General features: G+C 44.9%; 1 long non-coding RNA gene across 1 annotated transcript in view; it reads left to right on the top strand.

The window, feature by feature from the left end:
- The window catches only part of LOC107315492, a 129,930-nt gene that overhangs the window by 30,055 nt on the left and 81,480 nt on the right, over positions 1-18,395 (top strand). The window contains exons 2-3 of the long non-coding RNA XR_004307344.1: positions 1,284-1,415; positions 10,773-11,001. This is a non-coding gene — a long non-coding RNA (uncharacterized LOC107315492). The remainder of the gene's footprint in view (positions 1-1,283; positions 1,416-10,772; positions 11,002-18,395) is intronic.

The following is an 18,395-nucleotide window of genomic DNA, read 5'->3' as shown; positions in this document are numbered from 1 at the left end:
AAACCAAAGATGATTATCTGGGATATTAAAATTAATTGTTGTTTTTCATTTTGTGTAAAGTTCCTTAGAGAAGTGTAGCTTCCAGGAAACTGAGAGGATCTTTGCTGATTTATCATCTTTAAAAGCAAAATCACAGGAAAGGTATTGAAGATGGAGGCATCTGAGAGCAGCTGTTGGCTCCTGAAAACTGAGCCTAAAAGCTTCCAAACTTTTCAGTTTGCAGACCCTGAAAATTTGCCCGGGGGGGTGCAGGAGGGGCAAGGTGAGATGGAGCTTGGGGCATATAGGCTGCTGGCTGCTGCTGCCTTTAAACTCTGCTGGTCACAAATTCAATTTGATGTAAATAATTGGTTACTGTAGAAAAATCTCTACGAAGCTAAAGGAGTGTTACTTGTGAGCAGCTGCTCCTTACTGCTTATTTACTCCTAGGACTGCTCCTTGCTGTTGAAGGAGTGGAGCTTTACATAGCATAGAATCATTGAATGGCCTGGATTGAAAAGGACCACGATGGTCATCCTGTCCATGTATGCTTTGTATATGTGAATCCATGTCTGTAACCACACGTTTTAACTACTGTGCACAAAGGTTAATGGCTCTCGGTCTGCTTCTTAGCAATGACTCATACTTAAGTTATTTTTAAGCAGTGGTCTTGAAGGGGTGAGCACCCACATGGTTCCATAGGGCTCTTGGGAAGCTGATGAAGTTTGTGAGTTCAGCCTACCAAGCAAAGTCTGTTGCATTGGACGGACCACGTCAATCAGATCACTTCACACTCTGGCTTTGCAAGAGTCTTCGTTCATTTGTTTTAAAGAAGTGCCCCTACCTGCACATGGGCTCTTGGGGTAGAAGGGACCACTGATCACCCACTGACATCCTCCTGTTTCCAAAGCTGTGCGATGCTCTCTGGAAGCCAGGTTAAAGCGTTCTGTTAGAACTGTACCTGTTAAAGAGAACAAAGGCAGCCACATCCTTAGCTGAGGTGGTCCAATATTTGATAATGCTTATTACAGGGAAGTTACCTCTTAGAGTTGAATCCATCTGGCTCCACCCCTCCAGCTGCAGGATCGTGATATACTTCTGTTAAATTGAAAAGCTCCCGGTTGTTGGGTCTCTTCTCATTGTGTCAATCTCTTCAGCTTCACACTGAGCTTTTCTTTTTGATATCTGAGTATTTCTGTAGTCTCTCTTTGAATACTTGGGGGATATTCCAACCTCCTTCAAAGCACAACAGACCTTACTGGTTACTCCAATAAAGTCTCACCGCTTCTTTCTATCCATTACAGACTTGAGAACAGTTGTCTCAACCTGATGATAACCAGAAGCCTGGACGGATGCCTTACTGCTCACTTAGAAGTTTGGAAGCATTCCGACATGCTCACGGTGCATTTCCATATGACCCTCTGACCACCGAGCAGGTAAGTGTCTTTGCAAAGGAACAAGTCCTTACTGTTAATTAGGGATAAATCTCTAGAAGGTGGTTCAGACTACCTACATCATGATGTTCCTGCGCTTGGAAGGAATTGAAGATGTGATACAATTGAGCTGATGGAGCGTCTTGCCCTTCTTCTGAAAGAGGTGATTCTGCACCTCCTACTGTACATCGGGTCTGTCTTTAAGCAGATAAATAGCTGTCTTGTGTAATGGCACTCTGAATTCCTTGAAGAATCTCACCATACACGTGTGGAAGCATAAGACAGCACAGGATGAAAAAGCCAGGAGGGTGAGCCAGCCTTTTGCTGACAGTTTGCTGTGAGATTGGCTTAGAGGCCCTGAAACTGCCTGATGAGTCTGGCTGCGTTAGAAATGGTGTGTACAGGCTAAGCTGTGGTTTGAGAATCTCCAGCAAAGGAGTAGTGAGGCATCCTTAGGCTGGATAATGCCTTGAATTGTAGTGCTGTTTGCTAATCAAATCTTGTCCAATTAGAGATTACACACACTTTTAGGCATTTCTATCACGTTTATCTCATTTTCAGCCTCCCAGGACACAGCTAGTTTGAAGACTCCCAGCTTCTCTTCCAAGAGGCTGTTAACAACCCTCTGTGTAAGACTGAAACCCTCTTCCCTGTAATGGTTTCGATGCTCAACAAGACCGAGTTTTCCCTCCTTCACTGTTTGCTTACCCTGCTAAACTTCCACTCACTGATCCAAGCCAGGGAAACTTGCTCGGAAAGTTTTCTGAAAAGGTCATTTAAAAACCCTTTCCTGCAGTCTGTCCTGAGCTCCAGAATGGTGCCTGGTCTAATGTCATGGGTATCAGCATGGGCTGTAACTGAAGTCCTTCCTGAGCTTGGACTCATTCCACGCTTGTTCAGCGATGCTGCTTTCATTCCTGGACAATGATCAGCCTTTCTGTTATCTTTCTTCTGTCTCTTGCAGATTGTCTGTATCAGATTCCTTCGTGGCATCCTCAGACAGGACTGTCTGTCAGCTCTGACATCTTGAGGTCTGTCTTTGACCTCTGCAGTCTGTCTGCTTTGAGGCAGTAGTAATTCTCAGTGTGTTCCTCCTCCTAATTCTTGCAGGGCTCTTCCCATGTCTGCATTATCAGGTATGACTGAACACACTCAGGATCAAGATTTCAGGCTTCCTCCTTTCTCTGCGATATTTTCACTCATTTTTTTCTATCTCTGTCCCTGCTTTTTCATGTGATTCCTCTTGGGGAGTGTGAGAGTCCCCGTGAAGTAACTTGGAGCTGCCTGTTGAGGAAAGGTGTTTCTCTACCCATTTCCTCCTTCACCTGAACTATTAGTTTGTACCTCATAAAGGCAAAAAGGTGGCTTTCTTTGAGGGAGGAACGGAGATTTGTCACATCTGGTGTAATGGCATATAGCTGAGAACCCTCTGCCCATCTTCATTGCTGATGGCGAAGTGCCCTGCTGTTGAAAGGCAGTACTGACAGCTTATCCTTACACCTGATGCTAACCACATGAGGATTCTAAAAACCATCACAGAAACCCTAGAAGGCCCTGAGGATGTGCTCTACACAGTTTCCATGAAGGCAGCAATGTCATGGAGCTCAGCCTGCTGCCAGGACTCCTTCACTGTGATTATTTGTGTGCTCTCTATTAGGACCCAGGGTTAATAACATCACTGTTAGCAGACAGAACCATCAGCCTTTATTTTCTGCTCTTCTCAGAGCTCTACTTGTGCCCAGATGAAGTCAAACTTGCTTAGATTACTTCTGGTGACAGGGATGGAAATAGCCATCAGGCCTTGGGTTGGGCTTCCCTGCCATAGCTCCACCTTGTGCTTCAGGAAAGGAAGCATTCCGAGAGGAAAGTAACAGGCCTGCATTAATTAGAGACTCCTCTGCTTGGCCCAGTGGCAGGCTGTCAGTCAGTAATTACAACGCATCAGTAACCCCCCCTTTTCTCTGCTGTTGCTGCTTGGTGAGCTAATGAGGGAGAACGTGCTGTACAGAGCGCTTTGACGTTACACAGAGGATCCATTACTTCACTTTCTAAAAATGGAATTCCAGCTGTAAGGTCGGGCTTTACGATGATGATATTGGTTTGTGCTCCCAAGGCACTCTGTGAATTCCCTTCTCTTGGGGCTCAGCATTAGCTGTGCTACATTGCACTAATATACGCCACGGCACTGGCTTGTCTTTGCTTCAGAGCGGAAGGAGGATTGTTCCCATTCTGTTTTGTGTGCAGATGACCTGCTCCACCTCATTAGCTCAGCAGTGCTGGTTGGTGCATTGGGAAGGATGATCCTGAAAGATCCACCCATCTGAAAGGGATGAAGAGAGGCAGCCCAGACAAGGCTGCCAGCTCTGCTTCCTCCATGGGAATCACTTTGGCGAGGTTAAAGGAAATGCTGGGATGCAAAGCGGCAGTGAGTTCCTGTCTCTCTTGTAGGCACTCAGTGTGATGGATGAGATCATTCCTGCTCAGGATTCCAAATCACAGACATGCATGTATAGTAAATAATATACGTTAAGTAACACACGTGCTTATAATACTGGATATGTTCAAGAAGTGTCTAGATGTTGATCTAAGGGACATGGTTTAGTGGGGAACTATTGGTGGTAGGTGGATGGTTGGTCTGGATGATCTTGGAGATCTTTTCCACCCTTGGTGATTCTACGGTTCTAAACCATAGTCAGTAATCAACAGCTCAGGTCCTGATTTGAATTAAGTAGAGCTCAGCTGGGGAGCTGACCTTGCTGTCTCTATGACATTTACAAATGCCAGCTGCTGGGTTATTTTAGATGTTTTCTCAAGAACTCGATGTGCAGAGAGATCCCATGACCAGCCCCCCGAAGGAAGGAAGCATATGTGAAGTGCTTTCCTCTTTAGTTTTACAGAATTACGAGTTTAAAAGACTTTTGATTCTTAAAACCAATCCTTTATAGCTGGATGAAAAAACACAACCAGCCAACTAAAATACAGCTCTGATCAAACCCAGCTCTCCAAAGCTGGTACTTCAATAGGGTTATTACAGTTATTATTACAGTTATTACAGTTCCAGGCACTTCAGCAAATTGTACCAGATACTGGGGTTTGAACGTCGTGTATCATGTCCGTGTCTTCTGACACCGGTGAGATTTCAGAACGTACTCAAAGGCACTGAAATATTTCACTGAACAGGGATGTTAACAAGTCTGTCCTCAAATTAAAAATACTTGTAATCCTTAAAAGCCTCAGTTGTCTCAGCCTCTTTGGCCAGGATCTGCTGGAGTTAATTTGGGCTGACTTGGTATCATAAGAAGGGAGAGATGCACATTTGGGTATAGATCCAGAACACTGACTTTTGGGGTGAATTTCTCCTGTGTAAATCAGTTGTTAAGTCCTCAAAAAGAGAGATTTGAATGGGGAATGCTGCTGGCATAGTGATAACTATCAAACCAAATGGCATTTTGGAAAGAACAACACTTGATAACAGCTGTGTTTGCCTTAAGCATTTTTAGAGTTCAGTTCAGAGCAGTTCTGTACCATATATGCAGAATTTTTATGCAGAATTTGCATACAGAAAGCATGGAATGCTCTTTACCGGGTAAGTTATTTGCTTCTGCTATTTATTACACTCCCTCCTTCCCCTGGGCACACGTGGCTGAAAGGATTTGAGTTAGTTGAGAAAACAGGTGTGCCGAGTCAAAAGAGCAGAATGCCTGTGTGCAAGGGAAAAGGAAGATTCCTGTTTCAAACGAGATGCATAATGCAGTCCTCCCTTTGGGTCCATCTAAGCTGACCTTTTGTCAAGAGCGAATTAAGGCACAGATACCACGGCCCATATTTACCTCATCCAGTAAAGGTGCTTCAGTTCTATCCCTATTAGGCAAAACTTTTAAGGGCAGTCTAAAGCCATTCCGCTGGATTGTCCTTCAGGTCATCTATAAATTCACCCTCTTCGTTGGGACCAGGAGGGAATTTACATGATAAGAGTGAGCCAGTCCAGCAGCTCACTTGAACTGGAAGGGGCAGTTCTGCTCCTCTTCCTTGTGCACCTAAATGGGTCTCTTCCTTCTGTTCCAGCCACTCTCGTGCTTGCCCGGCTGCATGGCAGAAGCTGAACCACCTCACCAGAAAGAAGAGGGATAAAATTACCTCATTTCTTTTTCAGTTGGAACAAATATTTTCCCACAGGTGGAGTGAATTGCACTGGGGGAGTGAATGATCATTTCCCTCACTCAGAGCTCATCTCTGAAAGTTGTCTGACCTCCTGGTTCCCAGACGGCCAAAGATCACAGCACAGAATTCCACACCCTGCAAATCCTGCCCTGCGTTATAGCTGGATGTGGATTTGGAAATGGAAGGATTGTGGACGTGCTTCTTTCTTGGGAGTTCTTCTGATAGTGGAGGTTGGATGAGTAACAGCAGACACTGTGAGTGCTTTGGGCATTTCTGCTTTTCTAACCCTGGATTTATTTCTGAGTCTTTGGGATGGAGGCTTTTTTCCTTCTTCAGTCTTTGTGCAAATTACAAACAATTCAGCATTAGATTTTCTTATGATCCAGCATGGATGGCGAATGGTGGAAGCAGAAAGACACAGTTCTGCTATGACTGCGCCTTCTGTGTAGGATCTCTGCCCAGGTTTTACATTGTGGTCATTGCTTATAGCTACCTTGGGCTCCTGGTCTGTGGCCCTTGTGGCATTTAGCCTTCAGTAACTGGAAAGGCTGCCATTCCCCACTGCCCACCCAACCTCTCGGCTGCAGTCAAAGGTCCACAGGAGAAGCATGGGTGATGTGGCTTAGCTAACACCATTAGCATTCCACTGTAAGAGAAAAGATAGTAGGAGTGAAACTGTGAGAAAGCAGGTGGGTTTCAACACCCCTCCAAAAAAAAACAGTCCACAAAAGGCATAGAAAATCCATGCAGAACAATGGCAGTTTCTCCCTGAGCCCACTGTCTCCACAGAGCAGAAAGCAGACGTAGCACCTCTCTTCAGAACAGGAATTTCATTCTTTGTAAAACTAGTTATGCTTATATTAAAACTAGTTCAACTGATAAAATAGTGCAAAACAAGAGGAAAGCATCAGGAAGCCTTGCACCAAACGTTCATGATGGTTGCCCTGCAGACTGTTGTTGAGGTCTAAGCCAGGGACTGATCTGCGGTACTTTTACCAACCATTCAGTCCATCTTATTTCTTCAGTCTTCCTTCATGGCACTGAAGGAAGAGTCATAGGTAGCATCAAGCACCACTTGGGGTCTAGTGTCCCTGGGGCTGAGATGTTCTCTGTTCCATGTGGCTGAGCACTAAACAGACTTTGTGGATCGAGCGTAAACTGGCACAGGTTGCCCAGTGATGTGGTCGATGCCCCATCCATGGAGACTTTCAAGGCCAGGTTGGACCAGGCCCTGTGCAGTCTGATGGAGCTGTGGTGTCCCTGTGCACTGCAGGGGAGCTGGACTGGATGGCCTTTAAAAGTCTCTTCCAACTCTAAGGATTCTATGATTCTATCTTCCATATTCTTTGTTTGTATGTAACCTATAGGAAGCATCACTGTCCTAAGGGAAAGATTCTGGGCTAAGAAGGAGCTGTGCCATTTTGGAAACATCTTTTTTTGATTATTGTTCAGGCTAAGATCAGCCTTCATCTCTCAAGGCTGTTTTACACACCAAGGGAGGCAGGCTGTATTCCAGTATTCCCATGGTTGGAAAGGGACAGAGTGTCTATGGGATGAGACCTCCCCGCTCACTGTCCCCTTGTGCTTCCCAAGCTCTTGGCATTCCATACAAATGACAGGCCTTTGGGGTACAGAATACTGTGCTATTTTAACGTATGGGAGGGGTGATGGTGCTGGGGGGAATATAATAGGCTGAGAAGTATTTCCTTACTATGTTAGATGGTTTGTTTAGGCTTCCATCCTGCAACAAGGGCCAAAAGCACGGACCTCAGAAGCCCTGTGGGATTCTGTAAACACAAGAGGTCTCCTCTACTATCACACCCTTAAGTATAATTTCATGTGTAAAGTTTACTGTCAGCTGCTGCATCTTGGTATAGTTAAACTGAGCATTGAGAGGGAAAGGAGCTCTCAGACATAAATCCCATAATACCCATACACAACTGAGCTGCTGAGCAATAGACAGGTGCATGTGTTGGTTTCTGGTGGTGGTGTGGTTCTTAAACCTGGAATCCACAGGAGTTGTGAAAAGCACAAGCAAGGCAGTCACTTCCCAGATGAAAACCATTGAAGTTTACACTGGGGAGACAATAAGCAAATTGTTGACTTGGAGAATCCCTTTTCCAGGAGGCTGTGAAAAGTGTTGGGAGAAGGATCTGAAGGTTGAAAGGAGGCAAAAACATCAACAGATCTCCCTGAGAATGAGTATGTGGCAGTGGGAGACTTGTTAGAGCCTTCTAGGGTGACAGCACTGAGAGCAGAGGGACATACATACTCTATAAGGTAATCTAAAGACATGGGCCCTCCCGGCTTAAAGCAAAAAGCTGAGAGCTGGCAGCGAGCACCAGTGAGCCCTGGGGAGCTACTAAACAGCTGCATCGCATATATTGTTTTTAAGATTTGTTTTCTCAGAGTGGTTTGGTTGTAATATCTGTCCAGATTCTGTAGATCCAGGCTGCTCGCAGTGACAGCAGTAGAAAACAAACAACATCCCCAGAGCAAAGTATTTTTAGTCAGAACATGAGTCTGTACACCAAAAACTGTGGATCAGAAATTGTTTTTCTACCTTAAAAACCTGCTTTTCATCAGCAGCATTTGTAATTGCAGTGAACTCTCACAGCATCACAGGAGGAGGAAAGTACCAGAGGACAGGAACAACAGGAGTGGGGACCCACATCCCAAAGATGCTCTTTCAAAGAAGGTTGGCTTTTCTGGAGATCTGTATAGTTTAGGACATAGTAAAGGATTATTTTCTGTAGGGTGCAGCCATATTGCTCAGATAGCTGGCAAGAAAACATGCTCTCAGAGATTACTTCTGTTGGACCTGATAGGAACTGCATCTCTGAGTTCAGCAGGATCGAGCTCAGGCCTTTATCTGCTAAAGAAATAACAGGGACATGAGTGTTTTCCCTCCTGTCTCCCTGCTTTGGGCTCTTCTGCCCACCACAGTGTTCCTGCTTTCTCAGGCTGGCTGACCTGGTTGCAGCATTGTGTGCCTCAGACCCAGGGAGCTCCGGCAGCAGGGAGAAAGTGATGTGCTGCAGCTTTGTGCTGGGGCAGCTCCTCTGATTATGAAGGGAATAGCCTCAAAGAATCTAAGGAATCACAGATATTCTGGGGGAAAAGAATCTGTTGGCTGAAAGTGGCTGCTTAAAAAAGGAAAAGAATGAACCAGCATCTTGATTCAACTCGTCTGTTATATCAATCATTTACTCTGAGTGGGCAGCAAAGATATGATCTAAGAGAGGTGCAGGATTCTTAGTTCCTGTTAGAAGCTGAGCATGCCTTTGGTGTGAAATCAGAATGTTTTTATATTGGCTTGGTCACCAAACATTTTTTATCAGCTCATTTCAATGGTAATGTGGCAAAAAGGGTGGAGTGGGTCATTATGCTTTAGACAGTGCATTTCTTTAAGGGCTAGATATTTTACAAGGCTTTATAAAGTTGCAGCCTTGTGGGTTGTAGTGATGTGCTGATTTTCAACCTGTGTTTCTCAAGCTTGGGCTCACACTGAGATACGAGCTCTTCTTTTCCTTGGAGAACGTTCTTGCATGTGTAAACTTAATGATAATACAGTCATCCTCAGAGCTTGCTTTTCTTACATTTAAAGCAAAAAGAAGATATATTGGAATAAGACAGCAAATGCCACCACCTGCTCTAGGAATCAGCAGGATGCTGCTCAGACTGATAAGCAGCTGGATCGATATCCACGTTGATGCTTTGGCATCCAACTGCCCATGGATTTCACTGGGAATTCAGACACTTAATTAGGATTTAGTTTGAATATCTCTGTGCACCTGGCTCTATGCCCGGTATGAGGTGTTAGCAGGATCAGCCCCCTCAGCTCATATGCTCAAATCTGCCATGATCTTTCTGTAGGCAAGCCCACATGCTCCCCAGTGGGACTCATTGGAGTCATGAGCCTGGAGGCTGCTCCTGTGGAGCTCATTTCAGAATCTAAGCTTTGTTATGAATGAGGAGCTTTCCGTATTTCATTGCCTCCAAGGCATCACAGAAGCAAAAAGAATAATTGGGGCAGTTTAGCAGAACACAAGGCACAAGCAAGTAATTGTTTCAGCTATCAACTTGAAAGGATGGGGATGCTGGACTTCCTTTGAGGCTGGTACCTTTCTCCTCCCTGGATTTAGAACCAGACAGTGTTGTCTTTTGGTGGTGCAGACAGAGTGAATACTTCCACTGGGACAGGTCTGGGTTAACTGAAGTGATTGGCCTTTGCTAAGGAGGCAAAATCAGAACTAATGTATCCCAACCAGGAACCAAATGGCTCTTAATGCCAAGCCAGCCTCTCATTCTTGTTTTCTTTCTGTTTTAGGACCAGAGAATAATTTTCTTAAAGACCAGTTTCTCTGTAGCTGAGATTGCATTTGACAGTGGGAGTAATGTGGAAGTATGAGTTCTGAGCCTTTTAGCTTTGCAGATCTGAGAGCCCTAATTTAGTGCTGATGGATGGTACAGACTGTGAGTAAAATGCAGAGAGGGGCAAATCTGACAATGTATTCCATGTCTGCCACTGCCATTGACTTTACTGAGTGTCTGCATTGCACCTGTCAGTCATTCAGTGTGTTTTCTGTGGCACTCACCACTGCAAAATGTTTATGATTTGATATTAAAAGCAGTCTGAACATGATGATCTGTCTGCATCGTGCATTCTGAAGGGATGGATTGATGGATGGCCTTGCACCTAAAAACCAGACAAATCAGAGAAACCTGAAGAATCGACATATTTATATTGGTATCCATTGCTCCACCAAGCCTTGTGCCGTCTGCAGTCTTTATCTGCATCAGCACTTTCCTCTTCTGAATGTCTTGGACCACAGTAAGATGTATCCCTGTGCTATATGTCTTTCCCCCTTTGACTTCCCACATGCAGCTGCTGCTTGCCCATATTTGAGCCATAGGCTGAGCACTGAATCGCTTTTTACAAAGTCTTGTTTAAAACAGACATTTGTGAAGATTTTTCTTATTTACTTTGTCAACTCTGCTGCTTTTTGCCATACAAATCTATAATCACTAAAACAGGTAAAGCTTTTTAAGACTTATATTCCATTACATCAGGAGGATCGATGCCATGTGGGTCATGAGACTTTAGTTTTGTAACTGACTGCATCTCATCATGATTTTATAATAGTCTTATCTGGAGTTGATGCTGTGTTAACCCTTTTTTGTTTATATCATCTGCAGATTGTGTTGAAAAGGAAGTCAGAGGACCATCGCCATGTAGAAGACTCCTGCCTAATCAACATCCAGAGCTCAGAGTGGCTCCAGTAGAAGATATTAGAGCCTTGACCTGCTTCTACCAGGCCTTGCCTTGTGCCATGGCTTTAAGAGGTTGTGCACAGCTGACAGTATCCACACCAGAGGGAAGCTCTTTAAATGCCTCCAAGCTTTGGGAAACCAAGAGCGCCTTAAGGTAAGAGGCCATAGATGAGACAACTCCTTCCCTCATTTTCTTTGTACTTCAGTAGGGTTTGCCAACTCATCTTTTGTATTTTCCAACTTATAAGTTGAAGTATTTCTCCATTTAGCACTTTCTGCAAAAGATTTGTAGTATCACAGAATCATAAAACAGCTGAAGTTGGAGAGGACCTTCAATACCATCCTGTTGCACCCCTTCCATGGGCTGGGTGCCCTCACCAGATGGGCTGCTCAGAGCTGCGTGCAGCCTGGCCTTTGGCACCTCCAGGGATGGATTAATAAAATAAAAGAATAGATTAATCTCCAAACACTTAATGTACATTCCTAGTAGAGGTGACTGAGGAAAGGTGCTTTACAAAGAGAAAAGGGAAAGGCTGCTCCACAATTACTTTTCAAGACAAACATTTAGGCAGTTTGCCAGAAAAAGCTGAATGCTGTCCATCAGCATCAGCTGCAACGTGTGTCTTCCTCTTGCAGCCCGTGCCACTGACATCTTTCAGGCCTTAGAAGAAAACTCAGAAACAGTTGTATTTCAAGGAACTGCCCTGGAGTTCTTTGATTCATTGCTGGTGTTCAGGCTTTGTGAGATGTGCCATCACTGCCTATGTTATTACACTTGAAATATTCTGTATGACGTTACTGCATGTTTATAGACCGAAGCATGGCAGGCAGATAGCAACCTGAGAAGGAGGGGAGGCATAAATCAAGGTATACAACTGTCCTGAGTAGCATTTTGTGTCTCACTATATTGACCTGGAATTACAGGATAAAGGCATTTTCCACCAGTGCATTGCTTTTTTTCTTTCGCCATGTGTGCATTTTGGGCTTGTTGGAGTTCTTCATTAAATCCAGAGTCTGTATCAAATGAGCCGTAGTGTGCTGCAGCACATAAAGGTTTCAAAGCAACAATTACTCTATTATTTCAGCAGAGATTACCTGTTTGAAATGAAACCCACACTGACCTGGTCCTCATTGTGATACTGATAACAAGCCACGCTGCCCGGTCTTTATCTTACCTCCTACAGGGTAATCTTTTCTTCTGGAGCTTAATTCTGCTAATAGCACCCTTGACTGGTTGCCAGACAACAACCACCAGCAGGTGTAAAATGAATGGCTCCAGTGTGACCGGTGATAACTACTGGAGAGGTTTTATTCTCAGAGATCCCTCCAAAATATACAAGTCGACTGGTGGACAATCCATTACATTCCTTGTATGCTTCCCCCTCCTTCAAACTGATTATTCTGTGATGATCTCTTCTGCAGTTTCAGATTCTCTCTCCTTTTTTCTTCCTCCTCCAAACAACAGTAAACAGTAATTCCAGATGGTAGAAATTACTTTTAAATTAAACTGGTTAATACAGAGAGTGTGTGCTTATCTAATCCCCCTTTTAGGTGGTGAGGATACAATGCAAATGGGTAAAACTGATGTGCAGTGAAGGTATGCAAAACAGTTTGAGATCGCAAAAGGTTTTTTTTTTCCCCCCTCCTTTTTCTGATTTACTGTCCATGAAAATGAATTATAGACTCGCGAAGAAAACAGAAGTTTTTATTTGCTGAACTCAATAGGCTCCTTTCTGGGGACCTGAACTCTGCAAAGTGCTGAAAAAAAGATTACTGCATTCCACTGGCAATTCCTCTGTTTGAAGCAAACGGGAGGGAGGACAGTGTGCTGTGCTCTGCTTCCCAGCGAAACCACAGGGCTCTTCGCTCTGCCTCTGCTGCCTCTTGATAAATTACACATCCCAGCCTACATTTAATTCTAAGCAGTTCCTTTTTAAGCCAGTGAGTGCAGGAGATACACAGTGCATGGCAGGTTTGGGCCACGCAGGAACCGTAGAATTGCTCAGGTTGGAAAAGACCTTCAAGATCAACGGAGTCCAACTGCAACCCAGCTGAACCGCCCAACCTCTAACAGCCCTCTGCTCAATCAAAGCCTTCATCCGACAGAAGGTGGTGTAAATGGGCATCATTGCACTTAAATCGGTGGATACGCATGAATTTGCACCAGCTGAAGACTTAGCAGGGACCCGCTTGTTTTTTCCAAAGTGATTTTGCTTTTACCATTTGAGTATCTGATTATAGGGCAACTAGTTAGTGCTAAGGGGGAATATGGTTGGCTTCGCTGGAAAGTATAAAAGTATCCACTGTTCCTTCAGGGAAATCATTTTAATAGATAACAGCATGTTGTACAATGTTTCATCAGTGATATTTAGATCTAAATTAGGAGCAGTTGTGAGATGGGTTGCCGATTTTCTTGTGATAAAAGGGAAATAGTTCAAGAAATACAGACCAGATGTTATCTTAATCCGATCCTCATGTACAAGAGCACACTGTGAGACAGTAATAATAGTCCCTTCTACCTGTTTCTAATTTTCCTTCTCTGCGACACCCCCTGTGAAAAATAGATTAAACCAACACATCATTTATGAATCGGCGCTGGGCGGGTTTGAGTTTGTATGGAATGCGGCGTGCGTGGCTCCGAGCGGAGGCTGCAAAAGCTGCGTTTTGATGCATGTCTCACAATGCTCACTTGACAGAACCGTTTAGGACAGCAGCTCTCTGTGATTTAAAAGGAGAGTAGCCGGTTTGGGTTTGAATCAGGCTTTTGGTTCACCATATCCCTACACGGTTTCAAATTTGTCATCGGTGTTTCTAGGCTGTATATGTTATACAATCCTCAGCAGACCAAAAAAGAGGGGGTTGATCCTCAGCTGCTGTAAATCAACACTGATCCATTGATTTAGATGGAACTACACTGATTTGTACCATCTCATGGCCTGGACGAAGTATATTAACTTTCCCCATGAAAATCCTTCACAACAAAAAGCTCCATTCACAGTCCTGGTGGATAAACAGTAATTAATGTGTCTCTGTTCTCGTAATAATGTTTAATACCTGCATCATTTCCTCCTTGCTGGAGCAGCTGAAACATTACTCTTTGCTTTGACGTAAGAAGTTGAGTGCTGCGCATTTGTAATATTTGGGACAGCTTTCTCTGTAACTCTCCATCTGACCTAAAAATTCTGCTTGAATGCTGTATATGAGGGGGAATGGTTTGAAACTGAGACAGGGGAGGTTTAGGTTGGATCTGAGGAGGAAGTTTTTCCCCCAGAGGGTGGTGACGCACTGGAACAGGTTGCCCAAGGAGGCTGTGGATGCCCCATCCCTGCAGGCATTCAAGGCCAGGCTGGATGTGGCTCTGGGCAGCCTGGGCTGCTGGTTGGTGACCCTGCACACAGCAGGGGGTTGGGACTGGATGAGCACTGTGGGCCTTTGCAGCCCAGGCTGTTCTGTGATTCTATGACTCTATGCACATGTAGCATTGCAAACAAATACCTCCCTCTGTTGCATGTGATATATTTTTGTTTTGTTTTCTTTTGTTGTTTTTGCAACAGCTTGGAAGAAAAGCAGGCAAGATTTTGCTGGAAAGAGTGACTCTGAAGGGCCAAAAGAGGCTGCAGACTCACACTGGAGAGCTGGAATCTCCCATATTCCTGTAAAGGGTTCATATCGTGGCTGTGTTTGTATAAAGACACAGGGAAGAGAAACACAGCCATGAAAATAGTATGAAGTATTTCTGTAGGAAGTCATTATTTTATTGCATTTTAACCCATTAATCCAACAATTGTTGTATTTTTATATTGCCCCCATATCCCAAAGCCCTACAGATCTTTTGAGGGCCTGTTTTTGCACTGAAACGCTCTGAGTCAGGCAGTGTAGGAAGATGTGAGAGGTGAATCAACAGGAACAGGAGAGGGTGGTATTGTAAGGAATGGCAAGAGAAGGTACACGAACAGGGTCTGAGTTGTCACATGCCATGGACGCTCACATCAATGGGAAAGCTGCCATTTGGGATATGAGTGCTTCAGAGATTTCAGTGGACAGCTTGATTTGCAATTAAAATGAACTAAAGGAGAGGATAGATTGGATATAAGGAAGAATTTAGTTACAGTAAGGATGGTGAAGCACTGCACAGGTTGCTGAGAGAAGCTGTGTGGGTTGGGGAGGCTGGAAGCGCCGCAGCAGCAGAGCTCAATGCACGCATCTAAGCAAAATGCAGGCTGCAGCTTCGAGATCTCAGTGCTAAAAGGCACTGGTGGTGGTGATAGTGGGGTACGTAGGTTAATACCGAAAGCGTGCTATTAGTAATGACCAAAGACCTTTAGCCTCCTGTCCAAAATCCTTTCTTACTGTATGGAACGGGAAAGTAAACTCTATCATGTTGGGCTATTTAGTAAGCTATTAGTGCATCCATCTTTTCATCATTTGACAGGTGGAAGTAGTAGTCCAGCTTTTAGTTTTAATTATAAGGGATTCCAGATGTAGAATAGGACATAAATTAAAGCCAGATCTACTCATATGTCTTTTCAAAGTAAGCCAACTTCAAGGTATCTGCTTTTCATTTCAAAACGTTATTAAAGCTATTACTAAGAAATTCATAGCCTTAGCGTGCTCCAATAATTGACACCTTTAAAGTGACTAAACAGATTTAGAGTGTGCAGAAAAGTAAATTTGTCTTAGAGAATGACTCTAATCATCCATTTACATATAATGGACAAATCAGCGTTTGTGCTGCGGAAGGGCGGCCAGCAGCCCGTCTGATGGCTCTGACTGCTCCTCCAGCCCCGCGGCCGACAGGTCTTAGCTTGGTTCTGTGCTGCTCTGCTGTGAGTGAAGAGGAAGAATGAAGGCCTGACCCAACGCCAGTGGAAGCCAATGGGAGGCTTGTGATGAGCCCCTCCAGCACAGCCTCCTCCTCTCTGGTTGACTTCATGTTACGTGGTGTCGGAAGTGGCATTTTTTGAAAGAAAATTAAATCCAGAACTGCTTATTTTTTTTCCAGTGGTAGCGTCTTTACCCCCTGACTGTAACTAAACCTGCAGATTCCTTTCTAAAAACCCTCTCTTTCCTCAAGACCTATTTATCCAGTGGTACGTTATGACCATGCAAATATGCTGTCCATCTGACTTCATAAAAAGCCTGAGGTTTCCAATAATTAGAATGATAGCTGGCAAGTCTGATAAATTAGAGAAATAACTTGTTTGGTGTAAACTGAGCCTGTTTCTGAGGCAGAAATGTTAGGCTTTTATCCTCTGGAGTGTGATTGAAAGGGTGAGAAGTTAATTTGGCAGCTTCGCTTCTATGGTTTCATAATGTTTCTCCTCCCCCCTCCCCTCAGCTTCAGGGAAGGACTGTGATTTCAGTACTTTGCGCCTGCCCTCATACAAGGCAAGAGCATGACCCGAAACGAAACCCCTCTCCCCAGGGCACATCCTGAGCAGTAACAGCTTGGCTCAAGTGTTTCTTATGAACAGCCGTCCAGAGCACTTGATCTAAATCATGCCATTTCCTTCACAGTATGGCACAGTTAACAAGTCAGTGCATCAACACAATCTGCAGATGGCAGTTCAAAAGGTGCACGTTCCCCAGCAAGATAAAGGGCAATGAGTTCCATGGGTTAGCTCATTACTTGGATTCAGGCAGGGGCTCCGTAGGGGTGTGAGGGAGGAAAAGGGGCAGCAAACCTGGAGAATGCACGTCTACACAAATAAAGGCAGCGTTGCAAGGAGCGTGTCAGTGAAGGAAAGTGCAGACAGCTCACAGAGAATGGCTCCCTTCAGAGGTGGCAGCTTTGTCCCCGAAACACAGGATAAGGAGTGTGACAGCGGTGGTAACGTGCAGCATCTTGTGCCATCGTTTCTTCTAGCAAACACAATGCCCTTTCCCAAGCCAAACCCCAGACAGGAGAGGCAGGGAGCCATCGGTGAGGGCCTGGAGCTCTGCACAGCATCCTGCCTGGGAGTGAACTGAGCCCCGTGGCATTGCAGAGGGGTCTGGAGAGCAGCGAGCTTTACTGTGCAAATGGCATCGGGGCTGAGCGTCCAGTGGAGAATCCCTGAGACATATTGGTCCTTTAGACTTCAAAACAAGCCTAAATTGGAACCATATTGCTGGAATGCTTCTTAGCTAACATTTATATTACTTCAGTTACCAAATCCAGACTAAGTCCCAGGACTCGGCAGGGGAGGACATAATATATTAGGAAGTAAGATGGGGGTGTGCACCTCTGGCCTCCTATTTTATATAAATGCACAAAAAGTTTCCTCACACGAGCAAGGAAATTAGTACAAGGCCCTAAAATGCCGATTTCCAGTGGCAAACGGGGGCAGTCCGCCACCTCCTCCCCTCGGCCCTGACCGTTCTGTGCATGCCATGCCTTGGGGATAGTTTGGGTTACTGGGGGCAGGACTGTCGCATAGAAGCTCAGGTATCAGAGCAGATAATTATACACATATAGCTAGATACAGTGAATTGTCAGAGGATGAGATACATCTCGGGAGACCAAACAAGCCTGCCCTATACCGAGCTTTGTAAGCGAATCTCTTTGGGAACTATCAAGATGGTGCTTTACCACGATTTTCACTGCTGAGGAAAAAGGAACTCTTCCGAGATGTTTGCTTGCGAGCTTGGATCAAAAGCTGGCGAGTGAAGGCTTTTTTTCTTTCTGTGTTCACACTGGCATGAATGCACTGAAAGGCTCTACTGCATCCTGCAGGAGGGGAGTTTGGGGCAGGTTTGGATAGAGGGAAAGCAACCCCCCTCCCCCCACCCATAGCTTCCCATCTACAAAGGATGACTTTGCGGTGAACTCCCTGCTCTACCTCGCAATACTTTTGGAGGAACAGAGCTAAAACTGGGAAGGGCAAACCCTGAGTGGCCGTAGGCAGAGGTGTTTTGTACTGAGTTCATTCCTTGTGAGATCTGATTGATTCAGTAGAGTTATGCCAGAGAGAAATTTGGCTTTTGAGTGATCAGTGTGTCGTGTTTCTTTGTTTAACTTACCAAACAGGTGCTTAGCAACAGCATCTTCCATCGGGCTATCCAGCAGTATTCACTTGCTTCTTTCATTATCCTTGCTTTAAGGATAAGCTGTGCAGAGTTTAAAAGTGAGCTGAGACTTTGGGCTGTGCCCCACCGGGACGTGCAGGTACACAGCATGTTTTTGCAAGGCATTTTCTGTATCCATTTCTTACAGCAGTGCCTGCAATTGCTGGATTTCTCGGTGCAGTGAGACAAACTGAGACTCGTTAGCTGCAAGTCATGGACCTTTCCAGCTTTGGTGAGTTCAGCCTTAAACTAAAGCAGCTGAAGAGGGCTTCAATGAGAAGGAGTCAAACTCGATTTCATTAGAAATGCTCCCATTTCTGCTGAGATCAGCAGAAAACAAGTGAGCCCCAGAGGTCTCAGACCTGAGCTGTCAGGAGCAGCCTTCATTCAGCAGGTTGCTCACAGCTGGCCTGGAGCACAGCCTGCTGTCCCACGTAGATGGTGGAGGGCTTCATTCATGAGATCTGCAGCAGCCCCAGCTTGCCTAATCCCTTATCTCTG

Source organism: Coturnix japonica, chromosome 5 (genome assembly GCF_001577835.2).
Source record: "Coturnix japonica isolate 7356 chromosome 5, Coturnix japonica 2.1, whole genome shotgun sequence".
Classification (NCBI taxonomy): domain Eukaryota; kingdom Metazoa; phylum Chordata; class Aves; order Galliformes; family Phasianidae; genus Coturnix; species Coturnix japonica.
Note: the sequence above shows the minus strand (reverse complement) of the source record. Positions and strands in the feature narration are given on the sequence as shown.